General features: G+C 33.9%; 1 protein-coding gene across 4 annotated transcripts in view; it reads right to left on the reverse strand.

Annotated features, from left to right (window-relative positions):
- The window catches only part of FUT9 (fucosyltransferase 9), a 263,707-nt gene extending 258,882 nt beyond the window's left edge, over positions 1 to 4,825 (reverse strand). For all 4 annotated transcript variants that reach the window (XM_089665374.1, XM_089665375.1, XM_089665372.1 and 1 more), the window contains exon 1: positions 4,640 to 4,825. The gene's annotated coding sequence lies outside the window, so the exon portion shown is untranslated. The remainder of the gene's footprint in view (positions 1 to 4,639) is intronic.
- Positions 4,826 to 6,000: the final 1,175 nt, after the last annotated feature.

The following is a 6,000-nucleotide window of genomic DNA, read 5'->3' on the forward strand; positions in this document are numbered from 1 at the left end:
TAATGAGCTAGTATGCAGTGCATACAAGCATATTATGCCTTTATCTTGCAGGGTTTTTTTTGGATGTGGTTTACTACTGCTTTAAAAAATGCTAGTGTGCATGAAACCTATGCCTCTAAATGACCTAATGTGCATGGACACATTGAATAAGATTAGATGCATCTACAGGCCTAATGCTAAACTCCTCTAGAAGCAGTGTTTTTTAAGCCAGTGTGCATGGAGCCTGAATGGTAATCTAAGTGCTTAAATTTAATATAAATGACAAACAGATTAGATCAATGAATTGATAGAAATATGAATAAGATATATGAAGAATATATTGAGATGATAGATAGATAGATAGATAGATAGATAGATAGATAGATAGATAGATAGATAGATAGATAGATAGATAGATAATACATTGATGATAGATAGATAGATAGATAGATAGATAGATAGATAGATAGATAGATTAAAAAGTAGAAGATAGATAGACAGATAGATAGATAGATAGATAGATAGATAGATTGATAAATCTGATGATAGATAGCTAGATAATACCTACAAGATAGATATATCAAGCTATTTGATAGATAGATAGATAGATAGATAGATAGATAGATAGATAAAAAGTAGAGGATAGATAGATAGATAGATAGATAGATAGATAGATAGATAGATAAAAAGTAGAGGAAAGAAAGAAAGAAAGAAAGAAAGAAATAAAGAAAGAAAAGAAATAGATTGAGAAAAAGAAGAAAGGAAAGAAGCCAGAAAATAGAAAAATGTAGTTATCTGATGATAGATAGCTATATAATACGTACATAGATAGATAGATAGATAGATAGATAGATAGATAGATAGATAGATAGAAGAAAGAAAGAAAGAAAGAAAGAAAGAAAGAAAGAAAGAAAGAAAGAAAGATAATACATTGATGACAGATAGATAGATAGATAGATAGATAGATAGATAGATAGAAGAAAGAAAGAAAGAAAGAAAGAAAGAAAGAAAGAAAGAAAGAAAGAAAGAAAGAAAGAAAGAAAGAAAGATAATACATTGATGACAGATAGATAGATAGATAGATAGATAGATAGATAGATAGATAGATAATACATTGATGATAGATAGATATATAGATAGATAGATAGATAGATAGATAGATAGATAGATAGATAGATAGATAGATAATACATTGATGATAGATAGATAGATAGATAGATAGATAGATAGATAGATAATACATTGATGATAGATAGATAGATAGATAGATAGATAGATAGATAGATAATACATTGATGATAGATAGATAGATAGATAGATAGATAGATAGATAGATAAAACATTGATGATATATAGATAGATAGATAGATAGATAGATAGATAGATAGATAGATAATACATTGATGATAGATAGATAGATAGATAGATAGATAGATAGATAGATAGATAGATAATACATTGATGATAGATAGATAGATAGATAGATAGATAGATAGATAGATAGATAATACATTGATGATAGATAGATAGATAGATAGATAGATAGATAGATAGATAGATAGATAGATAATACATTGATGATAGATAGATAGATAGATAGATAGATAGATAGATAGATAATACATTGATGATAGATAGATAGATAGATAGATAGATAGATAGATAGATTGATAAATCTGATGATAGATAGCTAGATAATACCTACAAGATAGATATATCAAGCTATTTGATAGATAGATAGATAGATAGATAGATAGATAGATAGATAGATAAAAAGTAGAGGATAGATAGATAGATAGATAGATAGATAGATAGATAGATAGATAATACTATGATAGATAGATAGATAGATAGATAGATAGATAGATAGATAGATAGATAATACATTGATGACAGATATATAGATAGATAGATAGATAGATAGATAGATAGATAGATAGATAGATAATACATTGGTGATAGATAGATAGATAGATAGATAGATAGATAGATAGATAAAACATTGATGATAGATAGATAGATAGATAGATAGATAGATAGATAGATAGATAGATAATACATTGATGATAGATAGATAGATAGATAGATAGATAGATAGATAGATAGATAATACTATGATAGATAGATAGATAGATAGATAGATAGATAGATAATACATTGATGATAGATATATAGATAGATAGATAGATAGATAGATAGATAGATAGATAGATAATACATTGATGATAGATAGATAGATAGATAGATAGATAGATAGATAGATAGATAGATAGATAGATAATACATTGATGATAGATAGATAGATAGATAGATAGATAGATAGATAGATAGATAGATAAAACATTGATGATAGATAGATAGATAGATAGATAGATAGATAGATAGATGGATAGATAATACATTGATGATAGATAGATAGATAGATAGATAGATAGATAGATAGATAGATGTACAGGGAGATATAGATAGATAGATAGATAGATCGATGGATAGATAGATGTACAGGGAGATATAGATAGATAGATAGATAGATAGATAGATAGATAGATAGATAGATAGATAGATCGATGGATAGATAGATAGATAGATAGATAGATAGATAGATAGATAGATAGATAGATAGATAATACATTGATGATAGATAGATAGATAGATAGATAGATAGATAGATAGATAAAAAGTAGAGGATAGATAGATAGATAGATAGATAGATAGATAGATAGATAGATAATACTATGATAGATAGATAGATAGATAGATAGATAGATAGATAGATAATACATTGATGACAGATATATAGATAGATAGATAGATAGATAGATAGATAGATAGATAGATAGATAGATAATACATTGATGATAGATAGATAGATAGATAGATAGATAGATAGATAGATAAAACATTGATGATAGATAGATAGATAGATAGATAGATAGATAGATAGATAGATAGATAGATAATACATTGATGATAGATAGATAGATAGATAGATAGATAGATAGATAGATAAAACATTGATGATAGATAGATAGATAGATAGATAGATAGATAGATAGATAGATAGATAGATAGATAGATAATACATTGATGATAGATAGATAGATAGATAGATAGATAGATAGATAGATAAAACATTGATGATAGATAGATAGATAGATAGATAGATAGATAGATAGATAATACATTGATGATAGATAGATAGATAGATAGATAGATAGATAGATAGATAGATAATACATTGATGATAGATAGATAGATAGATAGATAGATAGATAGATAGATAGATAGATAGATAAAACATTGATGATAGATAGATAGATAGATAGATAGATAGATAGATAGATAATACATTGATGATAGATAGATAGATAGATAGATAGATAGATAGATAGATAGATAAAACATTGATGATAGATAGATAGATAGATAGATAGATAGATAGATAGATAGATAGATAATACATTGATGATAGATAGATAGATAGATAGATAGATAGATAGATAGATAGATAGATAGATAAAACATTGATGATAGATAGATAGATAGATAGATAGATAGATAGATAGATAGATAGATAATACATTGATGATAGATAGATAGATAGATAGATAGATAGATAGATAGATAGATGTACAGGGAGATATAGATAGATAAATAGATAGATAGATAGATAGATCGATGGATAGATAGATGTACAGGGAGATATAGATAGATAGATAGATAGATAGATAGATAGATAGATAGATAGATCGATGGATAGATAGATAGATAGATAGATAGATAGATAGATAGATAGATAGATAGATAGATAGATAGATAATACATTGATGATAGATAGATAGATAGATAGATAGATAGATAGATAGATAGATAGATTGATAAATCTGATGATAGATAGCTAGATAATACCTACAAGATAGATATATCAAGCTATTTGATAGATAGATAGATAGATAGATAGATAGATAGATAGATAGATAGATAAAAAGTAGAGGATAGATAGATAGATAGATAGATAGATAGATAGATAGATAGATAGATAGATAGATAGATAGATAATACTATGATAGATAGATAGATAGATAGATAGATAGATAGATAGATAATACATTGATGACAGATATATAGATAGATAGATAGATAGATAGATAGATAGATAGATAGATAGATAGATAGATAGATAGATCGATGGATAGATAGATAGATAGATAGATAGATAGATAGATAGATAGATAGATAGATCGATAGATCGATGGATAGATAGATGTACAGGGAGATATAGATAGATAGATGTGTACAGGGAGCTATAGATAGAATGGTAGCTCGGTGTCTGGATGAGAGCGGTAAGTAGCGGTCCCCAGGACTCCCCGGACCTGTAGCAGTGACACAGAGAGAAGAAGGTCCCCCTCCGGTGATATGCCCCCTCCCATCCCCCTGCAGACAGTCAGGTAAGAGGTGACCCGGTCAGCCCCCTCCATAGTAGAGGTGGTGGGGTGAGCGGTGGCAGAGAAGACTGCAGTGAGGTTGGGTAGCACATCCAATGAGCAGGAGATAAGACCGGGGACGTCTGGAGGAGGACCGCTCCATCCCCATAGCAGCCCATTGTTCGCCAGGCAGGGATGTGGTGAATGACATTGAGCCGGGTGGCCCCATGACTTACCCCGGGTGAAGGCTGGCTTCCTATAGGGACGGCTCGGTAGAGCGGGGCTCGGAGCTCCCAGTGGTCGGCGCTGCCTCCATCTCTCTCTCCCCTCTTCAGCATCGACAGGCTGCAGCCCGGAGTACGGGGAGAGAACACGGGACCTGGAGGAGGGATGAGAGGCGCGAGGGCGCGCACTGGTACCGGGGCCGCGCATCTCCCCCCTCTATGATCAGTCAGGGACGGACACACCTGGGGGGCTCGGTGGTGTACCGCCTGTGATTGGTCCAGCCCTCCCCCTCGTGTGCCGGAATATGGAAGCTGCCTGTCATCTGTGATAGATTTTTATAGATGAACTCTTCCCTGGCATTGCTGGCGGCTGCCCCGGTGCCGGGAGAAGTCCTTCTCTAGACATGGCTGGTCCATCTGGTGTGAGGAGGAGAGCCATGTCTGTGTACAGGTAGAGGGGCCCCAGGTGACCGGCATCCCAGGAGCCCCTCCAGATGGCACACCACTCCTACATACAGTATAGGATAGGAGGACTCAGTCCTTCACCACTTACCATGTCACCTACCTACCTTCCTTCCTTCCAGGAGCTGCTATTTATAGCTGCACTCCAGACAGGCACCCACAAATAGATGGAGGAGGTATGTATACTCTCCTAACTGCCAAATGATGTTATTGCTGTCCTTCAGACATCCTGCCAAACAACATAGACTTGTCACTGACCACACTTAATGCCACAGTTTTACCCCCCCCCCCCCCCAAGAGCCCACAGAAATGTAGCCACTCAGGACTGTACACATGCTGCAGCCACCATGCTTTTCTTCTCTGCAAAAATGAAATAGCATGTCACTTTCAGCAGGCAGTACCACCATCAATAGCTACCTATTCAAGTGAATTAACTGAAATGGTTGCGGCACAGTGGGCTAGTTTTATGAGGATTAAAACAGTCGTTAAAGAGGGGGCCTATCACCTCCTTAGTGCCTGTCATACACCCTCTGAAATGACAAAGTTATGGCATGGTGGATCAGCATTTTGAGGTTAAAACAGGCAGTGAGGTGATATATTGTCAACACATGTCAAACACCCTCTGAAATGCCAAGGTTGCGGCACAGTGGGTTGGTATTTTTAGGGTTAAAACAGGCAGTGACATGACAACATATTGTCTCCTCAGTGCCTGTCAAACACCCTCTGAAATGCCAAGGTAACACATGGTGGGTCATCATTTTGAGGGATAAAACAGGCAGTGAGGAGGTGACACATAATCCCCTTAGCACCTGTCAAACACCCTCTGAAATGCCAAGGTAAGGCATGGTGGGTCATCATTTTCAGGGATAAAACAGGCAGTGATGAGACAACACATCGCCTCCTCAGTAACT

The sequence above is a fragment of the Staurois parvus genome, unplaced genomic scaffold, assembly GCF_062004578.1.
Source record: "Staurois parvus isolate SC_StPar_1 unplaced genomic scaffold, SC_StPar_1.0 ptg000048l, whole genome shotgun sequence".
In the NCBI taxonomy this organism is placed as follows: Eukaryota; Metazoa; Chordata; class Amphibia; order Anura; family Ranidae; genus Staurois; species Staurois parvus.